Source organism: Sus scrofa, chromosome 1 (assembly GCF_000003025.6).
Source record: "Sus scrofa isolate TJ Tabasco breed Duroc chromosome 1, Sscrofa11.1, whole genome shotgun sequence".
NCBI classification, from domain to species: Eukaryota; Metazoa; Chordata; class Mammalia; order Artiodactyla; family Suidae; genus Sus; species Sus scrofa.
The window spans coordinates 18,062,224-18,082,173 of record NC_010443.5 but is presented as its reverse complement, the minus strand read 5'-3'; the positions used below and the strand labels follow the sequence as shown (position 1 = coordinate 18,082,173).

General features: G+C 39.4%; 1 protein-coding gene across 1 annotated transcript in view; it reads left to right on the top strand.

The window, feature by feature from the left end:
- The window catches only part of SAMD5 (sterile alpha motif domain containing 5), a 406,625-nt gene that overhangs the window by 207,848 nt on the left and 178,827 nt on the right, over positions 1-19,950 (top strand). The gene's annotated exons all lie outside the window — the stretch shown is intronic.

Here is a 19,950-nt window from a genome sequence, read left to right as displayed (position 1 = left end):
CAGGCACTGAGCCCTCAGACACCCCGCTGTAAGATGAAACAGAGCCCCCCACCCCCAAATGAGGCTGAGAAAAGAGAAAGCAGAGGAAACCAGGAGTGTGGTGACCTGGAGGCTGGGGAAGCAAGTTTTAAGGAGGAAGGTGATCACGGTGTCAAGTGCACTGTCACATAAATAAGAGGAGCACTCTGCATTGTCCATTGGCACTAGCAATGGCCACTGGGGACTCTGATAAGAGCCGTTTTAATGGAGGTGGTGGAAGAAGGCTGGGCAGAATGGAAATGGCAGGAGAAAAACTGGAGACGATAAAAACACAATGTGTTCAAGGAATTTCACCAAAAAAAAAAAAAAAAAAAAGAGAGAAATCAGGATTGCTATTTATGTGCAGTGGTTGGGTATCCATGGGGATGGGTTCCAGGACCCCCACAGATACCCAAATCATGGATGCTCAAGTCCCTTATGTACCAGAGCAGAGCGCAGTTAGCCCTATGTATCCACAGATATGGAGGGTCGACTCAGTGCTATCCTATGAGATCAGATTGGTTTTTACTAGGTGTGTGCTACCTGAATTATGGTAACAGTGAAAATAATAGGTAAATATTAAGCCTCTGCAGTATGACAAGTATGGCTTTTCTGAATACTTAGATAAGTTTTAAAAAAATTTTTATTATAGTTGATTTACAGTTTTGTGTCAATTTCTGCCATACAGCATAGTGACCCCGTCATACATATACATACATTCTTTTTCTCATACTATCGTCCATCATGTTCTATCCCAAGGGACTGGATGTAGTTCCCTGTGCTATAGAGTAGGACCTCATTGCTTATCCATTCTAAAAGAAATAGTTTGCATCCACGAACCCCAAATTCCCCATCCATCCTACTCTCTCCCCCTCCTCCTTGGCAACCACAAGTCTGTTCTCTGCATGACTCTTTTAATCCTCAGAACCACCTTCATAGGGAAGAGGTTGCTCTTATTCCCGTTTTAAAGATGACAAAGCTGAAGAAGGAAGTAATATGCCTGACACCACACAGCTGGCAAGTGGAGAAACCAGGGTGGAGTTCAGATATTTTAGTGCTCAGACTCCATCCCTATTTTAACTCTGCTTAAAATAATATTTTCACAATGACGGTGTCAGTGAACAGTATACCACACCTAGGGCTGCCTCGGTCGGTCAGGAGAACATAGAACACAGACATTCTCAAAAGGTTAATATTTGTGAAAGTATTACAGAGCTCGTTATAAACTATTACCGCAGTGAGGGATGTTTATATGCAGCTGTGATGGGGAAAAAAATACTTTGTTATTTTTAGTGGTTCTAGGTACTTTTGCCCTAAGCATCTTAGACAACTTTGCCACATAACTAATCTGCCGTAAGGCAATTTTGCTGTAAATGAAAACTAAAAGAGAGATATTAAAAAGGACATAATGAAACATAAGACATGAATAACAAAAAAGGCTTTATTGCAAAATACAAAATATCTGAATACATTTAAGATGTGTGTACATTCATGACAGTACTGTACAAATAATTGATTTTAACTTGTGAGTTGTAAGCTTTTATCTTCCAAGTTTTTGGTTCACTGTTATACTCTATCTATCTATCTATCTATCTATCTATCTATCTATCTATCTATCTATCTATCTTTGCTTGTTAATTCATCCCTTTGTTCAGTATTGCACTTTTTCTTTTTTACTAAAATGTCTTCCATCAGGGGAAGTGTCAGTTCCCAAACACTGGGATGCATGTTTGTAACTGAGCTTTCCCTGCATTGTGAAACCCTCTACACTGTTGTTTGTGTTCTTGACATATTGTTGCACATCTCTTGATAGACAGCCAGTGACAAAGATATTTATGGCAAATAAGCATAGGGTAAAAATACTGGACACAAGTTTTAGTGACTTAGCAAAACAATGAGATATTGGCCGTCAAACTTTGAAAAGTGGTTTCTTTTGTTCTCTATTCTCTCTATCCTGTACCCTCTCTGCCTCCCTAATCTCTCGCCATTGGTTAGTTGCCTGGTGAATAATCCATGTTTAGAATTACTTTTCAACACTTGACTCTCTTTTGCTCCTCCAGTCAATGCAAAAAAAAAAAAAAATCCTGAAAGTGCTGCTTTTCCATGCATTGTTCATTCTTTAATTTCTTACCTTTGGCTGGTGTAGTAGAGCAATCTGCAGAATTTGGAGCAGCTAGTTGTCATTCATTCACTTTCTATATTTGTGGAGCAAAGGGTTGTCAAAGAGAAAGAATGATATTAGCAGCATATTAAGAAGCAAGACCCATGTCTGTTCACACTTGCAAGTAAACATGTGGCAGCAAGGGACACAGATTGACAAGTGTTTCGGATATTTAGAAATTCTGTGGTTTGGAAGCAGAACACAAGACTTTTGATGCTATGACAACTCATGCAAGCCCAGTGCTTGTTGGACTAATGAGATTTTTCAAAGAAAATTCGAAATCATAAAATGTTACTATTAAATGACGAACTGATGAGAAGCAATTATTGGAATGCAGTGTCCTTTAAAAGTGGATTGGGTTTCCGAAAAAGGACTGTCAGCTAGCATCCCTCATTTTGCTTTGTAATTGCAATTTCCAGGCCATCTGAACAATTGTGTGACCCTTGAGGAAAGAATTAGTGATTGCAATCACAGCCTCCTAATCAGGCGTCTTAAAAAGAGCTATACTTGAAAATCTTCCTCATATGGAGGGCATGCTAACTGGTTTTGCAGTTTCTCTCATATATTACTGCTATGAGTTAGTGTTGGAGGTGTGTAATAATTGTCTAATCTAATGAAATACAGAAGTTGAAAAAATGCGCTCAAGAATGTTGTCTGTAGAAAATGGGAGCTGTTGGTCTAATTGCCACCGCTTTATGAAGCTTGGATTTTTGCAGAAAGTCTATAGTAAACAGAAAAATTGTGTCAAGGTGAGAGCTTGGTTTCCTTAAACAGTTAAAAATGATGAGGCAGGGATGTTGCATGTAATTCTCTATGAAAAATGAATATATTACTTGACTGAGTTTCAGATTTATTTTTGGTGGAATGGGTCTTGTTTTCCCTGGTGTAATACTATTTTTTGCCAGGGTATTCATTTTTGAAATCTTGTTAGAGGGTATCTGGCTCTGACACAAACGCCCCATCTTTCCCTCTTCTCTGCTCGTAATCAGCCAGTCTCCAACCGAATCGGGAGAGTCATTTACGTGGATAAGCACCTGTTGTGGAAGCAAGCAGCGTTTTTTTTTTTTTTTTTGTCTTTTGTCTTTTGTATTTTTTGTTGTTGTTGTTGTTGTTGCTATTTCTTGGGCCGCTCCCGCGGCATATGGAGGTTCCCAGGCTAGGGGTTGAATCGGAGCTGTAGCCACCGGCCTACACCAGAGCCACAGCAACGCGGGATCCGAGCCGCGTCTGCAACCTACACCACAGCTCACGGCAACGCCGGATCGTTAACCCACTGAGCAAGGGCAGGGACTGAACCCGCAACCTCATGGTTCCTAGTCGGATTCGTTAACCACTGCACCACGACGGGAACTCCGGAAGCAGCGTTTTAAAGCAGATATAGGGAAAGAATTTAAGGGACCAATGAATTATTCACTCTAATTGAAACACCGAACTGGTTGAAATTTGTAATTTAGCAGGGTGTTTTTCTTGAAACCCACTGGGGCTAGGAACTCCTTCATTTTCGAAAAGGCCTTAAGCATTATGGAAGCTTTTGTGTGTTTAATTGTCAGCTGATTCAATCTCAGTCTTAGGTCTGCCACGCTGCCAACATTTTGACCGTTTCTAGGCTTTATTTCTGTTATAATGGTTGTTGTTTCTGTTATAATGGTTCTGTTGTTTCAATAGTTGAGTGGATTTACCATTCTTCCGCGTTAACATTTTGCAGGTCATAACAAAAGCGCTAATGACAATATAGACATTGAAAGGACATGTGATGAAATAGCCACAGGCTCTTTTTTTTTTAATGCATATGTTTTATAACAAGATTTTACTGGGGTGGTGTATTTTTGTGATTCATAGGTCATTAAAATTGGTTTGTACCTTTTACCCTTTTCTTTTTTCTTAGAAGCATGCGTTTTTGGTGTATATCTTTGCAGAGACTGCTCATTTGCTGTGGTTTTGTGATTTGGAAATACAGTCCTGAAACAACTGGGCTGAGACCATGATTCTCATTTCACTTTGGGCGCTTCTCACATCAGTGGGCAGAATGATTTAGTCACACTCCAGTCAGGACGTGAATCCCAGATACAGTCTCAGGGGTGAAAAGTCCAGGGGTTGTCCATTTAGCCATCACATTTCTCCAGGTAGAACTTTGATAACCATTACAATCATTTTATTCTCTCCTCCCTTGTTCAAGCATTGCTATAGTTAATGTTATGTCAGAATTGCCATTATGATTCATGTTTTTCTGGGATTTAAAAATGGAAATTCTTCAGGCAGAAAATGGGCACATATGGTTACTGCAGAAAAAGCTGTTACAAAGCCCGTTTTAAGGTGAGCTGCTGATATTTTTGTGGCATTAAAAACGCTTGGCCTGTCCCCACCGTTGGAAAAGGGCCATTCATTCCCCTGGACAATGTTAATTATCAGCAACTTGAGTTGGTTTTCTAGTTTCTTGAAATTTGAGCCTATCTTTCTCTTTCCTCCTTTCAAAATGGAGAGGACCAAAAATTAGGTAAAAATAAGACATTTCAAGGAAGTTCCTGTCGTGGCTCCATGGTAACAAACCTGACTAGTATCCGTGAGGATGCGGGTTCGATCCTGGGCCTCGCTCAGTGGGTTAAGGATCCGGCATTGCCATGAGCCATGGTGTAGGTCACAGATGTAACTCAGATCTGGTGTTGCTCTGGCTGTGGCATAGGCCAGCAGCTGCAGTTCCAATTCGACCCCTAGCCTGGGAACCTCTATATGCTGCAGGTGCAGCCCTAAAAAAAAAAAAAAAAAAGACAAAAATATTATAGGTATGTCCCTATTTTTTTTTTTTTTTTGGTCTTTTCTAGGGCCACAGCTACGGTATATGGAGGTTCCCAGGCTTGGGGTCTGATTGGAGCTGTTGCTGCCAGCCTATGCCACAGCCACAGCCACAGCAGATCCAAGCTGTGTCTGTGACCTGCACCATGGCTCATGGCAATGCCAGATCCTTAACCTGCTGTGTGGGGCCAGGGATCGAACCCACAACCTCATGGTTCTTAGTAGGATTCACTTCCACTGCACCATGACAGGAACTCCCTTTCCAAAATTCTTATTAAAGTTTTAGAAGGACAGAGTAATAAAGAAGGGGTAATGTGTTAAGGACTGTGTTTCAAGACAGTGTTCCAGTAGAATCTCTTTTTTTCTTTAGATTGAAAACTGAAGATTTGCCTCTTTTTCTGAGACTGACTGCTTTATGTATCTTTGCCTTGCACATTGAGACTTAGAACACGAACGTCTATGTAAGAATAATTCAACCCACATCTAGAAAGCACATGGTTGGCACCCAGTAAGCTTTTTTTTTTTAATGGATGAAAAACAAATTTAACCAACAGTATTTCAAGGTACAGGCAAATAGGAAACACCGATGTATGACTTCTGTCTGGTATTGACTCCCTTAATTTCATCATGACTTGATATCGGCTGCCAAAATGATATATGTGCCTAATAAGTTCTCACTAAGCCACATAATTTTTATTTTTAAAAAAACAGCACAATCAAGAGAGAGACAATTACATGAAAAGCACTTATTGATGAGGAGGGTAATGTATAATAGGGAGCTGGCTAAATGCTTCTGGAGTGAAAGCCTATTGTTTACTCAAAGAGTCTACTCTTCTTTAGCTGGTTTCAGTTATTTCCAAGTTGACAAATTGTGATCAATACTCTGTTATTGGTCTGATAATTAACAGATGATGGCCTGTCTCTATGAATTGTAAGTGCGGGGTGCTAATTAACATTTGTTTGGATCACTTGGTATTTAGTTGTCAAAGACAGCTATTATAATGGCAAAGAATGTTAGAAGAGGGTTTTTTGTCATTGTAGGATTTTATTATTATCAGAAATAACTATAGTGTGTGTGTGTGCCTGTGTATGTGTGTGTGTGAAGGGATGCCTGGTTTCTGTTACTGCTTACTCTCCTATAACTACAGTAGTCTAAGAACTCGTCTAAAAGCCTTAAGTATTTCCAATTAATTTTATCTGTGCCCTCTTAGCTTCAAGGGAGAGAAAAATGATCTGTAATCAAAGTGGAGATGGTGAGATTCCTGAACACGAACTAAAGGTGCTAAATATGGTTGATTGAAATATCACTGATTCAATTAAAATTTAAGGGTTAGTATGGAGTCTTAAAACTTTCAGAAGTTGTATGATCTGTTTTATAATTAAAAATAAGTCTACGCATTCTTTTCCACTCAAGGGGGAATTTCACTGGGGTCTCCAGGTGTATAGTTATCTACAGAGATGTTTAATGGGTCACCATTGTGGAATTAGGGTATTTCCTAGAAAGACTAGGAAATCAATGTTTTCTTTTAGCCTGAAACTTTCTCATCTGTTTTCTGATGTTCAGAGAGGTACTACAACTATGAGAAAAGTATGGACTCTAGATTTAGACTTGGCTTCAAATCCGGGCTACAAAATCTGCTCCCTAGCGTGTAAGTTTGCACATCATTTTGGGATCCGTTTCCTTATCTATAAAAATATGACTAATATTTTTCTTGTTTGGTAGATGTGAGATTATATATGTTAAGATCTGTATTAGTCTGGGTTGTCCAGAGAAACAGAAGATAAATGTAAAGAGATTTCTTATAAGGAATTAGCTCACACAGTTATGGAGGCTGAGAGGTCCCAAGATCCCCAGTTGGCAAGCTGGAGACCCAGCAGAGCGTATGGAATAGCCCCAGCCTGAGTCCAAAGGCCTCGGATCCATGTTAGCCAGTGGTGTATATTCTAGTCCAAGTCTGGGTCTGAAGGCAGGAGAAGACTGATGTCCCAGCTCAAAAACTGTCAGCAAGAGAGAGTCCTTTCTTGATCAGCCTTTTAGTTCTCTTCCACCCCTCAAGACTGGATGAGGTCCACCCACATTAGGAAGGGCAACCAGCTTTACTTAGGCTAGTAATTTGCATGTTAATCTCATCCAGAAAGACCCTGGCAGACTCCCCCAGAACCATGTTCAAATATCTGGGTGCCCTATGACCCAGTCAAGTTGGTACGTAAAATCAACCATCACAAGGCTTTATCATAACATTTGGCATAACAATTAAGAGAAGAGGCTCTGGAGGTTCAAATCCTGGCTCTGCCAGCCTTTAGCAGAGTGATATCAGGCAAGTTAGGTCTGAGTGTCTCTGTTTTCCTTATCAGTAAAATAAGGACAGTATTATCGTTAAACTCATGCACGGTTGACGTACAGACTAAATGAGTTGATATGTGTTAGGTATACAGAACGTACCTGGCTTTTAGTCAGTGGCATGTAAGGTTTCCTATGACTGGTATCATCATTATAAGTGCTAAATAAGTCATAGTCACTTTACATCCTTTAATTCACTTTTGAAGACACTGACTGTAAATTTTACTACAGAGTTACCTCCTTGATCTGAAATATTTGAAATGTCATAAATGAGAGGGAAAGTCTTGTTTTCTAGAATGACAGATAATTAATTTACATTCACTGAACAGCTGTTACACCCAGTGTAACTCTCCTAACATAGGGATATACAGGGTCACAGGAAGCAAGGGATTAACACAGATGTGTATCAATTGTTAACATAGCCTTTCTTGAAGGCACGTTTTGATGGGCCTGAGCCTTGAGGATGATAACTCACAAGGCCATTCCAGACAAAGAGACTACATTTTTCACATTTTGACCAAGAGAAACCTAAAAATACTGTATTTAAAACCTAATCTTTAAGCATGTGTCTTAGTATTTGGTCCAAATATTGTGTTTCTCTTTTGTGTCTCATTTCTCCTTCTTAACATACCATGTTCCAATTGAAGATACAGTTTTAATCTGGTGCCTGTCCTTAAGCTCATTAATTTTTTTATGGCTAAAGATGTTTGTATTTATTCATATTGACTACAGAAAGACACACCAGTCCTATTTAGGTTTTGAATTTTTTGCTATGAAGTTGTGTTATTAAAAATAAAAAGACAAATCAATATTTTAGCAAAGATTAAAAAAGAGAGGCGTTTCTGTCATGGCACAGCGGAAGCGGATTTGACTAGGAACCATGAGGTTGTGGGTTCGATCCCTGGCCTTGCTCAGTGGGTTAAGGATCTGGCGTTGCCGTGAGCTGTGGTATAGGTCGAAGGCACAGCTCGGATCTGGCATTGCTGTGGCTCCGGCATAGGCTGGTGCTGTATCTCAGATTTGACCCCTAGCCTGGGAACCTCCATGTGCCACGAGTGCTGCCCTAAAAAGCAAAAAAAAAAAAAGAAAAGAAACAAAGAGACAGCTGATCTGTGGTTAGATGAATTTTAGAATACGTATATTTATTATACAGCATATAATGTTATTATTTATTACATATTTTTATATAGTATATATTATGTGTAATAAATATACACACACTTTTTTGAGTTAAAGTCTTTTATATTCGACAGCATACTCCTCCCATCCTTAGGCAGGCTAGACATTGTTTTCCTCCTTCATTGTGCTTTTCCAGTAGGATTTCACTGGCCAACACTTAATTAAAGTTCGTTTCCTCTTTTTACGCTCCAGGTGTTATTATGCCGCTCCCTTCAAGAAGTAATTTGCATGCTGTTTATTGAAGCTGTGAATTTAATCATCTCAATCCCATGCTATTGCAGGATGACTGTAATAAGATCTATTGACTTTTTTTTGGAGCATATTTTTGCCTCCATTGTGTGTTGTTTTGCTGGAGTACTGAAGGCAGTGCTTGTCTTAAGGCACATCTAAGTAAGTTGACTTATTATATTTTCAAGTGTACAACATAGTGACTTGCTATTGTTATATTATACTCCATATAAAGTTATTATAAAATATTGGCTATATTCCCAGTGCTGTCCATTACATCCTTGTATCTTATTTATTTTATACCTAGCAGTTTGTTCCCCTTAATGCCCTTCACTTATCTTGCCCCTCCCTCCAACCCTCTCAGTACTGATAACCCACAAGTTTGTTCCCTGTATCTGTGAGTCTTTTTCTGTTTTGTTATATTTTTAAAGAGAAGCCGGTAATCAAGACAGTTATATGTGAAATCTCTTGATTTGAAATTTCTGGAAATAATTCAGTGCTTTTTCTAAGCACTTAGTTGATGTTTTAAAACAAAAGAATCAGAAATTTATAAGTAAATAAGATCAAATGAATTGCCTAATATGGTTATGATCGGTCTTCATAAGGATTTAACCTTGATTGCTCTGTTTTTCAAAAAACACTCAAGGCTTTGTCGATGTCAGGCCAATCCTCTGTCTTGATGTTTTCCAGCTATGTGTCAGAGCAGTTGGGATCACTCCAAGAAGCCTGCCATTACCTTAGATAAGGACTAGCCTGGGCTTTAAATTGATTGTGTTAAGTGTGTTGTTTAGTTTGAAAACTGGGAGACTTGTTTCTTCAGGATACATTCAAGTATTCATCCTGAAATGACATCTCTGGTATTTTCCCTCAGTTTCTTTTTGAAGAAAACAAGAGTCATGAGTTGAGCCCAAGTCCCAATTTTGTAGTAAGACCAATGGCTATTAGACCTCCTTTACAGGCAAAGAAAGGGAACCCTACTTTTTAAACCAGAGGTTTGAGAACCCTCAGCATTGGTACCACAGGAGAAACGTGTTTCAGTGCTGGGCGTCTGTGGGATGCATAGAGCCCCTGGATTGATGTGCCTGCCTCCTTCCCGAAGCTGGTACAGATGAGGCCCCTTTGGACCAGCCGCCCTGTCCCAGGAAGTTGCCAGTATTCTCTGCTGCCCTAGGGGTCTTTGATAGAGAAGCTTCAAAAGTGTTTGACTAGATAATTGCTCAAAATTTTCTTGAGTTTCACATTCACTTGCAGGGGTCTAAGCGTTTGTGTTGAACCATGACTTCGATGTGTAACATACTGATTTAATTAGGATTAGTGTCATCTGAATTGTTGAAATGTGTCTATTTTCAAAATATAGTGAATGCATGTTAACATAGAAAGGCAAACAGAAATGGTATTTTTCTTTGCAGAGTGGTTTTAAATGACTTGTGGTTTTGCTCCTAGTGACAGAGCTCACATGTGTTATTGGCACGTGACCCATGAGCCATGCCAGGAGTCTGGGCAGTACATGGCATCAGATTATAAGCCACAGAATGAGGAGCGATTGAGTGAAAACCTTGAATACATGGGAAAACAGATAATACAGTCCCAACCCTGGGCTTTACCATAAAACACAGCTCTTCTATGTATGGACTCTCACATGTCTTTGCTTCCTTCCTCCTCTGTTTTTTTTTGTTTTTTTTTTTCCACATTTTCAAAGCTTATCATGTTGGCATTTCTTTGAAGAGATCTAAAAGCTTTTTTTTATTAGGCTCCTCAAAACTAGATCATTCTCACATCTATTTCCTGTGTGTATAAGTGTATGTGCTTTTATAAGAAACAAATAAAGGACTTCCCCATCATAGTTTGCAACTCCTATTCAAATGCAACCACTGGACTGTAACCACTGGACTGTTTGTTTCATAGATGTCTTTTAAAAATGAAAGGTGAGTTTTATCCAGGCAAAAAACACAACTAACACGACTGTGATAGTGGTCTGAGGTGGCTGCAGGTTAGTTTCTTCTGGCCCGAGTGGACTTCTGCCCTAGTTATTCTTGAGCCTGTTCACTTATACGTGTGTGTGTGTGTGTGTGTGTGTGTGTGTGTGTGTATTTTCTTTCATCTAAGTGCAGTGGTCTTCCGTAGGGCTCTAAGTCTAAGGTGTGTATTTTTAGTTGTTGAATTGAAATGGTTCTTAATCACGTACAGCCAGCAGTAATTCTCACATGACCCATGTCTTTTAAGGAACCTCTCTCGGGCTTTTTCCTATCTGAGATACAAACCATGTCATGTCTATGGATCTGATGAAAACAAAGTCATACCAGGAAAACATTCCATTCCTTATTTTAGAGCCGGAATGGGCTGTGAATTTTCTTCCTACTAATTTACCTGAGAAAGTGTGTAGATTGATTCGAAAGAGAGTATTTGGCCTCTCCTGTTTAAGAGGGGGAAGGAAGAATGCTCTTTCCAGTAGCAGTTAATGAAGCTGGACATTTGGTCACTGGACTGTAACAAAGGCTTTGAAAAGATCAAGATAATGAGGTTTCTTTCTGAGTGCCTCTGCAGGTTTGTTTGTTTTTTTTAAAGACCAGATGAACAACTAAAAATGATTTTCCCTCTTCAAGAAAAAAAATAAGTTCTTATTTATGGTTTTTCTTTAAAAAATGAGAAGTCAAAAACAGTTGAACTTGACTAATTTGACTTGTTTTAAGTAGAATATTTCACTTCATGCTCTATCTGTATGCGTGCATTTCAAATAAATCTTAAAATGTGGAGAGACAAGAAAACCATTACTCTCTAAATTGCTGTATTACTGTAAAACTAAATTTAAAGGGAATTTTGAAGAGCACCAGATATCTCATTATTTTGACAATCCATCAATTGACAAAAGTAATCTGAGCACACACTTCAATTTATTAGAGATAATTGTTCTGGGAATGCTAACACCCAAGCTCAATAAGATCAATAACAAGTTTAGAGTTGAATTTGGGGTTATGGTTTAACTTTAATCCAGTCTATTTAACTTACTCATCAACTATTCACATTCTATAGATTGTTTTTATTATATATACTAAATGAAAATTTATCTTCTAAAGTTCCATAATTTTTTCTGAAACAAATGCACATAAGTGATATTGATTAGTACTTCTTCATTTTTGGACTATTTTAACATGATATTTTCTGTATATTTATCTGGTGACTATTGCTGTCTCTTTAATTAACCTATCCTGCAATTGGTTCACCCTGGGCATTTTAGTCATGACTCAAAGTCCCAGCTTAGTAAATATTTGTTGATTCATAAATGGTATTCATGCCTGGTTACTAGAGAAAATCTGCCCAAAGATTTAAGAATTTAAAGAGGCTGAGTATTGCATTCCTGATAGTGTGGTTTGTCATAAGGGGAAATTTTATAAAAAGAGATTTCATAGTTACCTCTTGAAATGGCTCTCTAGATGGGATTCACTGGGAAAAGGGCATGCAGAATTAGGCACGTTTCCTTTATGATGGGGTTACCAGACTGGGTCGTGGGGCTGCAACAGCACATGACTCTACCTGCGTTTCAGTGGTTCATGTAACACACCCTCTCAAACCATTTGCTTGGCCAACATGTAATAACATCCACAGCCTCTTGGATACTATACCAAAAGAAAGGCACCCATGTTTTAGAGGGATCCTGTCCCTGAAGATGGTATCAAGTTTGCGCATTTCAATTCATGAAGTAAGACTGAACGGGTCAAGGCTATTTAGCCTGAAGAAAAGAGTCATGGTGGGATACGTGATCACTGTCTTCCGGCATCTGAATATGAGGAGGAGGAGAGAGGAGGTTTTTCATTTAATATGGGGGAAACGCTTCCACAGGGATCTTTTGGCACCAGGGAAGGGAGTTCCGTGGGCCTGATGGCCACAGCGGTCCAGGCCAGAAATGGCAAAGGCCTATCTTTGCACATGCAACAGACGATGCCAGGCTGGGGATAAGGGCAGTAGGGGTCCTGACTAGCAGTCATGCACACTGGCGTTGAGGGGAAATTTTTTTTTACTTCACCCTGTTTAACAGGATCTGTCCTTTTAACTCTTGGTTTGTACCACTCAAAAAAGTGGTAAGTTTGCCTTGTATTGTGATGTTTTCTAACCTATCTTATCACCTCTCTCTAGAAGCCATAGATAAGAACTCTGCTTTACTCATCCTATATTCCTACAGCTACTGCGTTGATTGTCCATATTGATTTCATTGAATCTTTCGTAAAACAATGTTAACATAACCTAATGCATTACGTCAAAGCATTAACTCTGGTAGCATGCAGTTTTGATTATTTTTGTCTTAGAGATTGTTGCCCTCTAACATTTTCCTTTATGACCATTTTTTTATTGTTATTTCCCCCAACACACTTTTTTTTCCCCACTGTACAGCATGGGGATCCAATTACACATACGTGTATACATAATTTTTTCTCCCATTGTCGTGCTCCCTTGTAAGTATCTGGACAAACACCATATGATATCACTCATATCTGGTATCTAATATACAGCACAAATGAACCTCTCCACAGAAAAGAAAATCATGGTCTTGGAGAATAGACTTGTGGTTTCCCAGGAGGAGGGGAAGGGAGTCGGAGGGATTGGCAGCTTGGGGTTAACAGATGCAAACTATTGCTTTTGGGAAGACCATTTTTCATTTGTTTTCCAGTAGCCATTAAGTTTTCACAAGCAGTGTTTTGCTTTTGTTTTTGTTTTTGCCTTTTTCTGAAAAGACAAAGTTCGAAGGAGAGATGCTTGGGTTGTGAAACATATTTCCCTCAGTGGGCACAATTCTGGCCCCCACTGACTTAATCAGGACAGAGGAGGGTTTTTTTTTTGTTTTTTTTTGTTTTTTGTTTTTTGTCTTTTTGCTATTTCTTGGGCCACTCTGGCGGCACATGGAGGTTCCCAGGCTAGGAGTCCAATCAGAGCTGTAGCCACTGGCCTACGCCAGAGGCACAGCAACGCTGGATCCAAGCCACATCTGTGACCTACACCACAGCTCACGGCAACGCCAGATCCTTAACCCCCTGAGCAAGGCCAGGGATCGAACCCTCAACCTCATGGTTCCTAGTCGGATTCGTTAACCACTGAGCCACGACAGGAACTCCCAGTGGAGTTGTTCTACATAACTAGAGGGTAAAAGCTCTTTATCCTTTTAATGCCCGGTCATCAGGTTGACATTTCTCTCCAACTCAGTTGAATTTAACAAGTAATTACTTAGGAGTATTATATTCTCACCACAGTAGGTATTCAAAAAAGTGCCAGTTTATCCCAATTATCAAGTCTGTTTATGAGAAGCTTTTGAAACGGCATCCATCATGTGCTGGGGAAAAAGGCGTTTATTGCTCAAAACTAGTCCCCTGGCCCATGTGTAGTTGAGGAGGTGGGAATTGTTCAAGAGCACAGCCTGTCTGGATTAGAACCAGATCCTACCACCAACCAGCCACATGACAACTGGGCAAATTGCTTAAACTCTTGGAGTGTCAGTTTCCTCACCTGTACAATGGAAATAGTAATAGTACCTACCCCATATGGCTGTGATGATGTTTGAATGAATTCTTACATATGAAACACTTACAGCAGTGCCTGGGTAGTAAGTGCTTATGTTATCATTATTATCTCAAGGCCTATAAGATGGAAAAAGTTTATTTGGGAAAAGAATAGAGGGTAACTAATTGCCCTCCTGCACCCCTTTGCTCCCTCTCATGGTTTACCGATAGAACCCATCATTTGTTTGACTTGCAAAGAAGAAAGAGTGAATGAAAAAGGGAAGAAAGCAATGAAAGAAAGGAGGGGAAAGAGATAGACAATACTGTACAGCTTTTCATCTCTACTAGGAGATGAAGTCCAGAGAGCATTGACAGATGCTAATTTCCTGAAAAAACAAATCCCAGCGTTTGTACAAATAGCCGTTGATTCATTAATGTAAATTTTACATCCTCTGCATTCAGCTAGGGACAGAACCAACCTGGATGGCTCAGACAATCAGCGGTTTGCTCTGGCTGTACAATTAGGTCAATGGATGGTTACTAAGCTACTCTCCATGTATTGACCGTTGTTGATTTAAAGGCTAAGGCCCTTCTATCTGTCTCAGCTGCATTTTAGTTAATGACCTTTAATGATATTTTTATGCTAATAGCCTCAACTTGCTGACACCCTCTGTGTTGTAACTTTCTTCGATAACCTGAGTTTTTAATAGCAAATTGTGCCTGTTGGTGAATAATTTGCATTAATAGAAACAGTGGTATATGTACGCAGAGGAATCTTGTTGGGGGGTAAGAACTTGCATGGCATGTCATAAGTTTTTAGTGATAGAGGTTGGATGACCATATGAGTATATTTCAGACAGTTTACCAAAGTGCTTAATTTAATCAGATAGGTAAAAGCATATGATAGCTGCAAATAACCAGGAAGCCAGAGGCACTTTGAACAGTATTCAAAGGAACATATTGACCCTGAAAATAAAAGGCAGAAAAGAGGTCTTGGCATATGATGCTCATAACCATTTACTATGAATAATGTAAGGAAAGTTGTGGAGTTCCTGTTGTGGTACAGTGGAAATGAATCCGACTAGGAACCAAGAAGTTGAGGGTTTGATCCCTGGCCTCCCTCAGTGGATTAAGGATCCAGCATTGCTATGAGCTGTGGTGTAGGTTGCAGAGATGGCTCGGACCCTGCGTTGCTGTAGCTGTGGTATATAGGCTGGCAGCTGTAGTTCCAATTGGACTCCTAGCCTGGGAACCTCCATAGGCTGCAGGTGTGGCCCTAAAAAGCAAAAAAAAAAAAAAAAAAAAAAAAAAAAAAAAAAAAAAAAAAAAAAAAAAAGTAAGGAAAGTTGTAATCCCCCAAAATGAAAAAGTGATTTTTCTGTCCTGTTACTAAACATGTGTTTGTCTGTTTGTGTAGCTGTGTGTGCTTCTTGGTGTCTATATACAAACAGCAATTAAATCAGAACTTCTTACATAAAACCTCATCATTGTCATCACTGTTCTAATTGTTGTCACTCAGATTTTTGGTAAGATTATCCTTTTTTTTCCTCTCGTATTCCCGATCTGCTGATTGTACTTTACAATTCTCACTTGGCAGAGACTGTTTCATTATATGGTATAGAATGCATTCAGGTTATTGGCACACACGAGTGCTTTCCTGTCATAAGAGACATAGAAGTTTGTATTTGTCTTAGTCCATCTGCTATGACAAAATATCACAGACTGGATGGTTTATAAATAATAGAAGTGTATTTCTCACAGTTCTAGAGGCTGAGAAATCCAAGATCAAGGCGCTGGCAAATTCAGTGTCTGGCGAGGACCCACTTCCTAGATCATAGATAGCATCTTCTTTTAGTGTCCTCACCAGAGGGCAGGGGCAAGGGATCTTCTGGGGTCTCTTGAGGGTGGAGGGTGGGCAGTCTCTACCTGTTCAGACTTTATGTTTGAACATATTGAGAAGTAGGTTTTTTTCCTTAAGCAAAATGATTGCTTGTTAGATCTCAAAATATAGATATGAGGTAATGAATGGTAAATCTCCCATGCATATGCATAGACTGTATTTGTACTTTTATTTAAATAATAGGGCAATTCAGAATGAGCATTTTTGCTAAATAAATGCAAATATGAAATTAAATTTCTTTAAAACAATGTATATCATTTATTGGCTCCATATTCCCAGCCTAGGTTATTACATTATCAATTTATCTCGCCAACTTCTTTCCTTTCTTTTTCTATTTTTTTCTTTTCTTTTCCTTTCTTCCTATCTCCCCTCCATCCACCCCCCTTCTTTTCCAGTGATAAGCATCTCCTGACTTTCTTTCTCCATCAGAGTAAAATTGTAATGACCCATTACTTTTCTGATTTCATCTGCTATTACCTTTCCTCTGCTCACTTTGCTTCAGACCATGGTCTTACTCTTTGATGTGGTCACAGTAACTGGGAAGGGGTGTGGGGAGGTGGTTGTCAGTACACAAATGGCTGAACTCGGTTTTACCCCCCAACTGCAGTTTATGACCAAGAAAGTCTGTGAATTTGCATTTCTGGCCAAGTTTCAGTTGATGCTACTGGGCAGGGGACCATATCACTGCTCCAACTCACTGACCTCCTTTCTCTCCCTAGACTACAGAAGGTTTGTTTCCACCTCAGGGCCTTTGCACCTGCTGTTTCCACTGCTTGGAAAACTCCTTCTCTAGTATCCTTCAGGTGTTTTCCTAAATGTATTTTCTCATGAGAGCTTTTTGGGCCCCTGGGTTTAAAAATGCAACTCCCTCTTTCCCCACACTATTCACTGCTTTATTTTCTTCCATTTATCTTTTGCCCATTTAGCATGTTATATATTTTATTTACTTATAGTGTTTTTCCATCTATCTCCCTACTAGAACATAAGAACCCAAAATGTAGGGATTGTTTCTACTTGGTTGGTAGGCTTCCCGTTGTATCCTCAGCACCAGGAGCAGTTCCGGGTACTAGTAACCTCAACAAATACTTGCCGAATGGATGAATGAGCAAGATTAACTAAGAGTGTAGAACAAGGTTCCAAAGGAATTCTTGCAACCACTGAAAAAAATGGTGGTCAGTGGTGGTTATAATTAATGCATCCTGAAGGCTCGCAGCCCTCAAGGAGTTTAGAGATCTTTGATTTTCAAGATCATTTGTCCTGAGAGACGTGAGATTATTAACCCTCATAAAGAAACCAATCAAACCAAATGCCTGAAGCCTGGCCCTATACTGTATGCAAAAGAATTAAGGTCTCTGCTGGGCGGAAAGGGTCATTCTCCCCTTACCACAAACTCTCTTTTTCCTTTTTCTTTGGATTCAAGGATACTTGTAAGTATTTCTTTTTTTTTTTTTTCCCCAGAAAAGATCTGACCTGACTTATAGTAAATAATTTATACATACATATAATAAATAAAATAGGGTACATAAATAATTTTATAAAGTCTGAAAGATAATGGATAATTGGTAATAAGTGTTAAAGAAACTGTCATTGTATATTAAATATCAATTGATTAGAATTTGTTGTAGCATTTTATCATAACTATAAAACCAGCCTTATCCTTGGCTCTAAATTTTAATTTTTTGATATAATAGACATAATGGTAGTATCAGAACATATCTTTGTATTATTCCTTGCATAATACAAAGCACCTTGTTCTTGAAGCCTAGATTTTATTTATTTATTTATTTATTTATGTCTTTTCTGGGGCTGCGCCCACGGCATATGGAGGTTCCCAGGCTAGGCATCTAACCAGAGCTGTAGTTGCCAACCTATGCCAGAGCCACAGCAACGTTGGATCTGAGCCATGTCTGCAACCTACACCACAGCTCACAGCAATGCCGGGATCCTTAACCCGCTGAACAAGGCCAGGGATTGAACCGGCAACCTCATGGTTCCTAGTTGGATTCGTTAACCACTGTGCCACGGCGGGAACTCCAAAGCCTAGACTTTAAATCTTCTCTGTACTGCCTTTCTAGTAATTACAAAATGCAACTGATATCACTTTTGATTTGAAAATAAACACAAAAGCAAGAGTGAGGTATCCGGTCTCAACTAATGCAATCATATTTCCTTGTGGTATTAGTCCTCAGTATTTCTCAGATATTTTCTAACTACTGAAGTTTAAGCCTAACAATATGACTTTTAGCCATGATTTATATACTTGTGAAATTTTCAATATATTGCCCTGATAGAAATTTTTGGAAATTTTAATTTGCAGTAATCTCTCCAACCCTTTCCTAGAATTGATAGATATTTTTCAAGCCTTGCAAGTAATAATTATAATATTGAAAAAAAATGACAGCTTGTGTGTGTTAACCGTGAGCTGTGTACTTTTATTGGAAACATGCAAATTAGAGCTCATAGAGGACTGCATAATAATAATCTCTCATTATGTCATATCTCCCTGAAATTGTATCGTGTCTACATATACTGGCACTGAGGATGACACCATGACACCGTAAAGGGTCCTCTGGTGACATACTTGTGAGATCTGACCTCAGGACGGGCTCAGTGAGGACGAGAATGAACAGAGGCAGCTGCTCTAGCTGGCAGAGACCACAGTGCTTAAGCATGTCCCCAAAGAAATATGTTAAGAGGCAATTTGAAGCATGTTGGAATTGTTTGGAATCTAGATTTCTGCTTTTAGAGCTACTTACTCTGTACTTAAGGAGTTCTCAGACAATTGGAAGCAATTTGTGGGTTACTGCATTTATTTTTGCCTTTCTGCCCTATAGCAGTAAACTGTCAGAATATAACAGAATTGGAATGCAATTCTTGTTTCATTTGATTTTACAGAGAGGATGACCGATTTAACTTTGAAAAAGAAATGTAACCGTCATTGCATTTGCTTCGACATTAACCCCGTTATCAGTGTTGATTCTGACATTCAGAACGTCAGTGCTTCTTTCCTTTGCTGCATTTAAACGTGTGTTCATGGGGAAGTGCAGTGTTCATGGGAGGCAGGCCCTGGTCAGGAGCAGAGGAATTTATCTGGACTTCGCACAGTACTTCCCAGGTCGTAGGTGTACACAGAATGAGAAATCACCAAACACACACACACACCACCTGTAGTTATAGCTGCTTTGCTCTCGTTAGTACAATACAGTCATCCCTCGGTATCCACGGGGAATTGGTTCCAGGATCCCCGCCCCCACCCTTTGTCCTGTGGGTCCCCAAATTCCTGGACGTTCAAGTCGCATATATAAAACAGCATAGTATTTCCATGATAACCTACATGCATCATCTTGAATCAGTTGAATCACCTCTAAATTACTTACAATACCTAATACAGTGTGACTGCTAGGTAAACAGTTACTGGTGAGAACCAGATTCAAGTTTCGCTTTTTGGAACTTCCTGCAATTTGAGGGGAATAGTTTCAATCTGCCTTTGGTTGAATCTGTGGGAACAGAACCTGCTGATGGGGTAGGCCAGCTATGCTCTCTGTGTTCAAGAGTGTGGCTGAGGAGTGCAAAATAATCTTCAGCATAAAATATACATATATGGTAACTGTGGTCACCGGTACTCTACATTTTGATATTGTTTTTTCCCCTTGAACGTGAGAAAATGCAGAGAATTGCTCTCCAAGGTGGAATGAGTTTTCTGTTCAAGAAATGAGAGCCAAACCTTGTCTTCTAACTATGCAATTCAGCCCTCTCACCCTCACCCACCCCTGTTGTGCAGGAGGCCTACTTTGGTCCATGGTATTAAAAAGCACAGGCTTTCCCATTCCTAGTATCAATCACATGC